Below are 12,041 nucleotides of genomic sequence, written 5' to 3'. Positions count from 1 at the left end.
AAAGTCTTCCAATGCCAAGGACAGACCCAGCATCCTAAAAGGAGAGCATGTGTGCTCATGTTGAAATTCCCAGGAGTCTCTGAAGCCTGTGCCGTAGGATTACAGGCAAACATAGAAATTCATTATCTCACCGCTCCCTCTCTCCTCTCAATCAGGACTTGGTCTTTTCTGTTGTGTTGTCGGGAGATTTACTGACTTCAGCCACTTCCGCTTTCTATGTGCAGCATTAAGTAGTTGAAAAACAAGATGGAAAAGAGTTTCATATCTTGGAATGTAAAGACTATACTGTGTGCATTCTCTGCAGATTAACGCTTCCAGGCTCAGTCTTGGTCAAACGCTCTCTCTCCTTTCTACAAGTACTAAAGTAGTTGGTGAGCTGGGGCTGGGGCCCTGACCTGCTTCTCTTTGAGAAACACAATAGCAATGATTGTCACTGAGGAAACCTGTAATAGTTATCTCTACCTCAAGAGCAGCTCGATTGTCTTCTATCACCACGTGGTCTCCAGTGCTAACTGGATTCCATGCTTATGTTTATGTTGACTTTTATTTTGAAGAATTCACACTGACTGAATTTGCTTTTAAAAACCAGTCAAAAGCTTTTTTTTTTTTTCATTCTCTCTTTTTATATCCAAAGAACTGGAAATTTCAATTTTTTTCACACTACTGAGAGTAATTTTCTTTAAAAAAAGCTTTGTTACTAGCTGATGGATTTTGTATGCCAAACAGTTCTGCAGAGATATGTATGATTTGACCAAGAATGTGTATAAGGCCAGGAGGAACTGGGCACCCAAGAACACACACTTTGTGAGCGGGCTCCCTGGGCACACCAATACCCAGGGCACTGGGATTCCGGGAACCAGCCCTGCAGATCCAGTGCCACGTTTCAGGCTCAGAATCTTTTCCCACCCCCAGTGATTCTGATTAATGATGGATCCCTGGAAGTTTTTCTTCTGCTGTCTCTTCAACTTGTTCTAAGAAATCATCCCTTATGTGCATTTGAAAAGAGTAAAAGTGTAGCCACAGCATTCAGAGTCAGACAACCCATCTATTTTACCTACACATAAAAAAAAGAGAACAAATGTCTAATCAATGCCTGTACGATGAATGGATTCATCCCTTGAGGCTCAGGCTACCTTCCCTCCCCAAGCAAGTAGAATACTGATGCATCTGTGCAGCTAATGAGACAAACTTAGTTTTCTCCTTCTGGCACTCATATTTATCAACTCTGGAGCTTCTTGAAGTTTTGGTTTTTCATTTCTGCAAAACAGGAATAATGACATCTGTTCCAATTCACATAGATGTTTGAGAGTAACAGAAAAGAATGTTTAGGAAAACACTTTAAAATGTGAAATGTGGACTCCAGAAATAGCAGGCTCTGTCCTGTGTGACATCTTTAACTTATATTATTTAATGTCATCCATCCTCGTGAAGGTAACTTGATTTAAATGATGATGCCATTCCTAATGGCTTGAGAATTTTTATGGCAATTTTGATGAAAATGGGGGGAAAAAAAGCTCTTCCTTAAGTCAAATGATAAAAATGTGAAAGAAATTTCTCTCTGTATTTGTCATTCCTACCTCTTATTAAATAACTATTTTTTCCATGCTCACGTCAGATGGAAAGATGCATTGGGAATAAGTCTTTGCTTCCCTCATTCCCCTTGGACATGTTAAGGAATTTAAATGCTGCAGAACTCTTGGATTTGGCTGTATTTTGTAGGTTTTGTTATTATTTTGTAATTGTTATGAGCTCCTAGTAGTGGGGATTCCTGTTACTGTCCTGCCTCTAATAGTTTCAGGTATTTCTACTGGAGCCAGGACAGTTACCATCACCCCCAAAGCCTGTTTTGAGTCGAGAGCATACTTTCTCAGCCTTGTGATACCATAAAGTCTGGAGGTGTCTCCCAGCTTTTCAAAGCCTTCTTCAGTGCACTTGAATCTCAGAAAACATGCTAATGATTCTGTTAACCTAACCCTTTAGTTTGTAGACAGGCCTCAGTGAGCCCCAAAGAGCAATTTGGCTTCACCAAGCTTTTTCAACCTCCTTTGGATTTATTTATTTTGAAAAGGGAGTTCAGCATTTTTTTTGCAATTTCAGAAGCTGTTGGAATTGGCTACATTATTTAGCCTCAATGTCCCAATGAGGAAGTCCTGAAAAACACCTCCTCTTTTGTCTGTTTACTTGGGAACTAATATTTATCATTTGAAAAAAACCAAAAGATGTTTCTTGAGAAAATACTTTATCCTGGACTCTGTACTAAACACACAAAGTCATACAGAAATTCATGAAACATTATCTTTGTCCACCAGGCTAGTGCTTTGGTCTTTCTTCTTCACTGTAAGTTCAGATTAGGTCAGTTCTCTTTCCGCAGTACAAAGCCATCATTTCTCATCTTCCAAGAAAGTTAATAGCATAATATAACTCTTTTACTAGCATGTAAATAAAGAGAACCATGCTCTTCCAAATAGGAAGGCTAATCAAACTTTCCGGCAAAGAAGCATTTTTATGGAGTCATCATTTCATGTCATCTAGAACAAACCTGGGAACATAAAATGATTTTCCTTGCTTGGGATATCTAGCGAGGCTGTTTGTTTATCCTTCCCAAAGTCATGACTCACTTGATCCCCACTCATGCTCATAGTAGATTTGTACACCTTTGCATTTATCAACGGCTAGTGGGTCTTCAAGAATTCACGGCCCGTCAAGATCAGTTCCTTGTAGTTCTAGACTAACAACTGGATTTAAATAAGTTCCGAGAAGTGAGGTGTTCTGGATAGTTTATTGACCATATTTTGAAGGTCTATTAACTCTCCCTCCATAAGACAAATTTCAGGATGGTATAATTAGAGCCTATCAGCTTCTTGATAAAAATATTCAAGAAAGAAGAGTTGGCTTCGCAAAAACCTAAGAAACAGTAACACACTGTCCATTAGTTACTTTTTACTTACTGAAGGACATGAACTCAATGGCATCATCACTGCCAAGGGCACAGTATTCAGACTAGAGATGGCTGTCTGTCCCCGGTAATATGTCATGGTGCCTGGGGTTACAACTTTGAGTAGATGACATTTGTCACAGATAGAGCTGGCCTGGTTCAGCAAAAGAGGAGAAAATAAAAATACTTTGCTTTTGGTCTATATCAATTAACCTGTCATGCGCTGACTCTCATGACCCCATCAGCTTTGTTTACCTCCTTCCACAATTCCTTAGACTCCTTGATACATTCAAATGGAAAAGAGACACTTTTTGTTTATTATTCAAATAAAGAATAAAAGGAAAATGTGCGGATTTCTCTTATAGGATTGGATGGAATATTTAGAATATGGTCATCAGAATCATCCAAATCCTTGATTCTTAACTGTCTTCAAACTTAAGCACTGACACACTTCCTTACATCCTAAGCTCATACTCGGGGTGTGGGATTGGTGGTTCCTTGGCAGATAAGTTTAAGGGGATCTGAGGGCCAAGAGCCCAGATTTCTGTTCGCATCTGCAAGGAAGTACCTGAGGCTGGAATTTCAGGAAGCAAATCTACTACCATTTTTCTTTACTCTCTCTGCTTCTTTTCACTGTCCCTTATGCCAGCTAGGTCTCTTTCATTAACATTTAGAAAGTGTTTTCCTTCAAAAAGCAATCCAATAAACGCTATATATATATATATATATATATATATATATATATATATATATTTTTACATATTTTCCATAGCCATCGACTATCTACTTTATACCAAACAATTTGCTGTTTAATGCAATGGGCAGGAAGAAGCACGGAAATATAAAGCTACCTCAACCTCAGGTGGCATACTTTGAAGAAACTGAATCTTATTTATTACATGTGTTGTGCTTTGATACCTTCCCTTGCTGTGGCAATGCAAAGAGAGTAAAATTAGCATCACTTACTCAGGTTCTTCTTAAGCCAAAGTAAGAGGTTAAATGCACATATTTGGAGAATGATGCATTTGACCCTCCAAAGGTCTGCATCCTGGTGATTCTGTCAGGAATTCATCGAGACTGCCTCCCTCCTTACAAGTATATTTGAAAATGTCATAACAGATTAAGTTTAACACTAGAATTCTGGTCCATTTATTCAGATTGCTGTCATCAGTTGCCTTTCCATTACTATCAATATTAATGATCCTTTCCTATTAAAAAAAAAAACTACTTTTGCATCATTTATGAATAGAATCTAAAGGAGGCTATAGTGTCAGCCCAGAATCCTCCTCACTCCCTGCATAAAGCCAGGAGTGAGATTTTTTTTTTTCTGTTTCAAAGTGAAAAAATTAATTATATTAGCAGAAGCTACCAACAGTTAAATATGTTAGGAATGCCACGTAACTATATAGGGTATTATTTTTGTTATAGATAGATCTCCCAACCTAAATTTAAAAGACTAACTTTTCAAAAATATTAAAGGTACATATTAATTCAGATCTACTCATTCCTGTAGCTCCATGCATGTGAAATGCAAGTAAACATTAAGATTTTTTTTTTTTATATACCTACAAGAACTGGTGTGTAGGCCTGAGATACGGGGAATGGTAAGAGGATTCACCAGAGACAGAGTGGGGAGCAGAACAGACAGATCTGCTGAAATACACTGCCGAGGGGAGCAATGGGGAGACTGGAGAGGTCTGCCACGCCATGTGGTTCAGTTCCCTTGCTGGGGATTGAACTCATGCTGCAGTAGCTGCAGATAGCTTCATAGAGCTGAGACTTAACCCCTTTTGCCACCAAGGAGGCCAAAAAAAGTATTGTTAAACAGTTATTTGAACCAGAAAATTCTGGAACTTAAATCAGGAGCAAATGACCCTCTTTTCTGTTAAGCAGACTTGAGAGCTGAATAAGCTTAGATGAGGCACACACCATTGCACTTGTTTCTTGGTAGATAGAGAGCAATTCATCATCCATCCAATGACTTCAGAAATTCCCTCTTTCTGATAAACAGTTTACATAGGGAACAAATCTCTTTAGCGTAAAAATAAATGTGGGGATTGTGTTTTCAATAATAAAAATAATAATAAGTCATTCCAACAGTTTCTAGGTCAGGATGCTGTTATAGTCTAGTCACCAAAGGAGATGTAAGTGATTATGAAAGGTAGGCATTCATCATCATTTGTAAGTTGTCCAGATCATAACTTACGCAGGGTAAGGATTTTGCCATGTCCATCCTTTATTCATTTTTTGGTTCCAGCTCAGCAACATAGTTCTCCAAAAGTACTTCCTCAACATTATGAAAATCATTAAACTAAAGTGACTGTTCACTTTAATCCAATAAAAAATTATCATACCAGATTGCATGTGACTGGATCCAGCTATAAGTGGCCCACTTCCTTTTCTACTATTCTTGTTAGTTTCAGGAAACATGGAGTGTTAAATCCCATGGACTGTGTGACATACCCATTAGTCATTGACTTGCCAGAAAATCACTATTGTTAAGTGTTCCCAACCATGCTGCGTGTTAGTCCAGCATTTCTAAAGAACAATCTTAGGAAACTGAGTGTGTGTGTAGAAAACTCAAATCAACGAATGACATGATTCAAGTTTTCTCCACTTACATGAATTTTGATAGTTTAAGTTAATACAAGACTTTCAGGGTTGTTATTTTAGCATCAGCGGTAGCAAAGCTGTTTGTAGTTGTTCTTTAGTATAGCTGTTATTCCTGGTTCAAGGCAGTCTTCAAATGTATTACAAAGTTGATAAAACAAGGTATTAGCCTCACTCTTCTTTAAGACACAGTAGTTTGTTCCTCTCCTGCCTTTGTTACCTTGGCATCCTCACAGAAGGAGGATCATGACTGGGGTGCCCATTCTGGACACCATAACTGGTAACACCAGCTCCCCTTGGAACGAGCCAAGGATCAGTTGGTGCAAGAGAAGCAAGACTCATATTCTTTGCAGAGAAACTTTAGCCTTAGCAGCAGATATGGGATTCACACATTCTGCTGTGCTGAGTTCAGGCTCAGCCCTCGGCTCTTTGGGAGTCCAGAGACCACAGTCAGGGATATTCCTTCTCTTGTCACAGAAGCTAAGACATCTGAATGAAAACTCCAGACCAAGGAGAGGGCACAAGAGAGAAAAGATGCATGAGAACAATAAAAAAGAAAAAGAAGAGCATCTTGAAAGTTTTATTCCCTACACTAAACCTGCACAAATACAGAATTTACCACCTGTCTTTATATGTTAGTGCTACTCTAACAAAGACCCACAGACGGGGAAGCTTGAACAACAGAAATGTATTGTCTTGAGGTTCTGAAGGTTGCAAGGCCTCATGAGGTCAAGGTGCCATCTGCTGTGTTGTTTCTTTGGGAGAGCCTGAGGGAAGAATCTGTTGCAATCTTCTCTCCATGGCCCATTATTGGTCATGGTCTGCCAACACTCTCCACACGGTCTTCCTTCTGTGCCAGATTTCTTTGTATAAGAGCAGCAGTCATAACAGAGTAGGCCCACTCTGAGGACCTTAACCTGGTTACCTTAAGTGCATATCACTGCATTGAAAACCCTTGATCTTCGCACTAGAAAGCCTGGGCTTCCTTCAGCACTACGAGTCACTGGTAGATACTTCCAAATACATGTACCTGAAACCTAAAGTCACACACACACACCCGACTGCCATCGATTCATCACATAGTCCCAGCTATTTTGCTTCCTGAACATCCCTCCATGCCCTCGGACTCTCCTCCACCTCATCACCTGAGTGCATGTGAAGTCGTCTCTCATTTCCAAGTGTCTCTGCCCTTCTGCCATCCACTCTCCATGCGTGGGAGCCAGAATGCTCTTTCCACATACACACCCATCAATGTCACCCATTCCCATAGATCAAAGACACTGTACCACTTGGGCCCTGCCAATTTCTGTGGCCTTCTTGGCACCATGTTTCCCGGGCACACTCCCAGCTCCAGGGCACCTGTTCTCATTGCTACCTCCAGTATGGAATGCCACCACTGTCCTTCACCTCCCTCCTTATCCTCTCCTTAATCCCACTGTGCAGAAATGCCTCCCTCACATTCAGCCCTCTTTCTAGAGCACGAGGAAATTTTTCTGCTAAATATTCATCAGAGGCAGATGTATATTAGTAAATATTAATCTCTTTCTCCTTTTCCTCTTGTATAAGGATGCCATATCAATAAGGATGTCATTTGTTATTGTTGATAATTATACTCATTGCATTAACACAGATTTTCATACCTAGTTAGCACTCAAAATATATGGTGATAATAAGAAACTGAAAAAGCCAGAGCCAGGCCCCTGTAGGTATCAGAAAAGAAGTTTGTAAAGTAATTCTACAACTTTCAGTAAATGTGGTAATAACTGTAATCTTGAGACTTGAAAAAAGATAGCTTAAGATACTTGAAGGAAGTACAAAAACATGAAAAGATGGGCCCCTTATGTTTAAGAACAAAGGGGTATTAAAATCAGTTAGCTTTGTGAATGTAAAATGAAGCAGGAGTCAAAGCTGACTCCAGGTACAATTTCCCCCAATTACACCAGATTTCCCGCAATTTCCCTCAATGTACCAGATGTACTGAGATTTCTGCCTCTTTGCGGTGAGAGTCACAAATGGGCACCTCGTGGCTCTGGGCACAGGCTGATGCTTTGTTTTCACCAGTGAATGGAATAGCAAACATTTTGTACAGCTACAGTAAGACTCCCTCTGGAAACTTGTCATCCGCGTTATCCAACTCTTTAGAAGTATTTTCATTAATGTTCATGACTTCTTAGAGCCAGAGTTGACCCAGTCATCTCCACTTTCAAAACCTCATTTTACAGGTGAAAACATGGGGCTAGAACAATAAAATGGCTGACTGCTCTGTAATCAGTCTACTGTTTTATATTGGATAAACTACAGAAGACCTAAACAAGTGATAACCCAGTGATCCAAATGTGCTCTCAGACAGTGAGAATAGTTTTTCTGCAGGCTCTCCCCATGCCAGGTCACTCTTCATATCCAACAGTTAACTTTGATGAGCCAGCTTTACTGCTCCATCTTTGAACTGATCCTCCGATTATCATCCATATCAGAACTTCCAGGAGAGTGCCAGAGGACACCATTGGCAGTTACCTTGTTGCAAATGTGTAAATAAGCCAGAGCCAGCCAGGAATTGCGTTTCCATTACCACTACCTCAAATTCTTCAGAGAAACCATGTTCACACATGTTCAGGAAGTAATGAACTTTGTCTCCTTCTCTAGAGCAAACTTAGAGGAACATTCTTTTAGGAGGTAGCCATCTCTCTTACCACCCTTGATGAAAGCTGATGCTCGTAAAACTAGAACACATCCATTTCCATCCCCACTCTGCCACAGCTGCCTGACAAACAGAATCAGGAATAGGTGGCGAAGGTACTAGACATCACTTCCTTGCAAAAATGACACCTCTGTTTAGGTCCTGTGGTACTTTTCCATCACAAGTTATAGGGGATCATTCATGAGCCTCTTGTTCAATAGAAGTGACGGTAAATTCCCTCCTTGACCACTTTGTGTGTTACATACACACACACACATAAACATCATGACCTACATGCTTTAACTTCTCATCAACAAATAGCTGAAAACCAGAAACATGAGGAAACTTAGTTTGCTCCTTTGATGAAAAATGGAGTCACAAATACCAGGCAATCATTATGTTCACTGTTTTGTCATTGGGGACTTTGAGGAAGTTTACAGTGAAAGCCAATAAATAGGATTTCCTGCAATTTAGTACAGTGGGTTGGAAGCAGATTCTGGAGTCAAGGTGTGGGTAGACACCTCTCCCTTGAGTTCATGAAATTTAACCTCTCTCTAACCACTTGCCTGTAACCACTCCAATAGACTTGATTAACTTTCCTGGTACCAAGTCAAACACGCAGACCTATCTAGAGGGTGGGATATGGCAACTCTTAACAATGTGGAGTAGAATAAAGGGCTCTCCTTTATCACCTCAGGAACACAGGATGATCCAAAATAAATTCAGTTATTTTCCATTATATTTCTTTGATAATTTTCCCCACTAACTCTGCACTGGCTCTGAGTACATATTATACCAAAAATGAAAACCAAAGGAAAATTGTATAATGTCCTCTCAACGCAATGAGGGTGGGAAAAAAGGAATTTAATGGTTCCTGAAAGTGTATGCATCTTGGTTCATTTTATTTCCTTTTTTTCCTGGAAAACCAGTACAGCTTTCAGATAGCCAGTCTTCCTTTACCAGTTGAGAAGTAGGTAGAGGCATGATCATGTTATGCTCCTCATTTTCAATTGAACCCCTAAATCTGTGGGGTTTCTACTGAACCCCTAAATCTGTGAGATACTGTTGAGCATTCAAGCTACTCTTTCCATCCCGAAACATCATAATCCAGTATAAGTAGAATAAATCAAAGAAACACTCCAATGCAAACGTTTTAATATTTTTCAGGGAAAATTTAATGTAATGTCTAAAGGGCAGAAACATAAGCCATGTTAGTATTAATTGTGAGTAATTATTAAGCAGCAATGAAACAAAAAAAATGTCTGAAGACTGAAAGAAAATCCAAGTTTAATACAGATTCACCAGACAGAATGATTTCCTTAAAAAGTATGAATTCTTCCTCCAATAACTATTACTTTACTATGTCTCTCACCATATTCTAGAAGGCTGTAAAGTCAAACATTCAAGGATGGTGTCCTCAGTGATCTCAAAGGTGGGAGGAAAATACAGCAAAACCCAGTGTGCACAGCAATGCGGCGCTACAACTCACCTTATAGGGATGTTACGTGATTCTGTGGTTTTCCCATATTTGAAACAGGCAGTCTTAATATATAGTCAGGACTGTATGTTTTTATGTATGCAATGTATGTGCATAAGGAAGGCACAAGCAAATGTGGAATATAAATGTTGGAAGGTAGAGAAAAATCTAAGACTACTTCATTAAGAAAGGGTTATAAAAAAAAGTCAGAATAGAATGGATAGGAAATTGGACAACAAGACCCATTAAAGTTATAAACAGGAAAAAAAAATGACAAAGTTGCTAGTAGATCAGGTGACAAGTCCATTGGTTGGAAAATGGGGCTTTAATAATGAGTCAGGTGGTGGTAGAATGCACACGTGCTGGGATAATATTTATTAATATACTGTTTGGGAATATTTCAGGAAGCATTTTTTATTAAGGAAACATTAGTTTACATCATTGTGTTTCAAGTATAGAATCAACCCCCCCTCTTTTTTAAAGAACAAGTAATAAACCCATCTTACCAGTCAGATGTTCAATAGTCAAGAGCTATTAATGTTATGCACTGTATTTAGCAAAGTTTAATATGTCTGCTATGCTAGACAGACAGGAGGTTCCTTATAATGTAAAGAATACTTGACAGTGATGTAGTTCTTAAAATTCAAATTGTCATACTCATTCTCAGCTGTTGGTAAAAGATTTGGCAAACTGGTTAGCCAACATTTTTTGAAAACCATCTTCTTTTTAATTCCTTTCCATATCATGTTTATAGAGAGATGCCTCATGGAGAGAAAAGGGTCTACTCTGTTTTCTTCTCTTAAATGTGGATTCTCCGTATTGTGTCTCCAGCTCAGACTTTCTTTGCCAGTATTTGGAAGCCGATGGAAGGCAGAGTGTTACTATATCCATCCTTGAAGTCCCAGAGCTAGCACAGCACTATAGAATAATCCATACGAACTTCGACTTAGCTGAACTCAATTTGACTAGATTAGGGTAGTTTGGATTGGTTCAAAGTGAATAAAAAGTGAAACATTTTCCTTTCTTATCGTTTTTAAAATATTTTCTTATTGGAGTATAAAGTGAAAAAAAAACATAGAATGACACTCATTATAAATTTCAAATGGTCCTTCTCTACCAGCAATTTTTACAAACTGCGTTGGCTATAGACTACTATAAATAGCCTATATCCTAGCAGATAGCTCTGATTAGAAAGCTGAAAGTGATTTCAGCCTGGTAGGCTGAAAAATTCTAATGAATAAGTTCCATCAAAATGTATTGCCAAAGGTAATACTAACTGAAAATGAAAAGCGTTAAATAAACCCTGTTTAAAAATAGCTCATGTATATATGTTGTTAAAAGCTTTTTTATCACAGATTTAGAGTTTTTTAAAAAAAAAAAAAACTCTAAAGCCTAGAAGAAATATCTGAGACTTTTGCAGTTGTTTCACTTTAAAAGGCAGGAAAAAAAACTGACTTACCAAACAACAGATAAACACAGCCACTAGTTGAATGCATTTAAGTATTTGCACCAAAGAAGATCCTTGAAGTGTAAATAACATCACTTGTAGTTGTCAAGCATCTGTTTCTACCAATTAACAAAAGTATTACTTTAAAAGGACAATCTTGTGAGAGAGGCCTATGCTACAGACTCCTTATTTTTTAACTAAGCTGTTTAAATCTACTCACTTTGAACAAATAAAGCTTCTTCTCCTAATTTCTTAGAAATGAACAGCAGCTTATAGACATGTAACTTTATTCATCCATCTATTGCATATAAAACAGCTATGTAATTTTAAAGGTAGAAAGGAAGAAACTTTATTACTTTCCAGCAACCTAAATATCTGAGAAAGTCTTCTCTCTAAAATGGTATCTGACCATCTGAAAACAAAATATAACCAGGCTAGTTGGATCGAAGAAATCCTAAGACACAGCAGTTCAGCAGAGTTATCTAGAATACTTGTATCTGTTCTCACTGATTGACAGTTTCGCTTTATGAGCTTGCTGATACTCACCTAAATCTTCTGTCTGGACTGATCCTCTTTTTGCTTTTTCTTTCTCTCTGGTTGAATATACCTAAAGGGTAGTTCTTTTGAGTTCTTGTAATGACTCAAAATAGTGAAAAAATACGTTTTTCTTCTTGACTTACCGAAACAGTAGGGACTGAAGATTTTAGGATTCTTTTCAATTATAAAATAAAAGAAGCAGTCATACACAACAGGGATATACCAATGGATGTCATGGATGTTAGCCACAGGCACAACCCATGATGCTCTACCTAGTCATTACCCTTGGGTAAGGCTCTCAGCCGCGGGGGATAGTGTGTGTAGACAGAGGTACTGGCTGCATGAGTAAGTTCAATTC

At 38.6% G+C, this 12,041-nt stretch overlaps 1 protein-coding gene across 5 annotated transcripts in view; it reads left to right on the top strand.

Annotated features, from left to right (window-relative positions):
- SLIT2 (slit homolog 2 (Drosophila)) overlaps positions 1–12,041 on the top strand; it is a 289,330-nt gene that overhangs the window by 253,102 nt on the left and 24,187 nt on the right. The window lies entirely within an intron of this gene.

The sequence above is a fragment of the Condylura cristata genome, unplaced genomic scaffold (genome assembly GCF_000260355.1).
Source record: "Condylura cristata isolate star-nosed mole 26May11 unplaced genomic scaffold, ConCri1.0 scaffold00012, whole genome shotgun sequence".
Classification (NCBI taxonomy): domain Eukaryota; kingdom Metazoa; phylum Chordata; class Mammalia; order Eulipotyphla; family Talpidae; genus Condylura; species Condylura cristata.
This window is presented reverse-complemented; position numbering and strand designations above follow the sequence as displayed.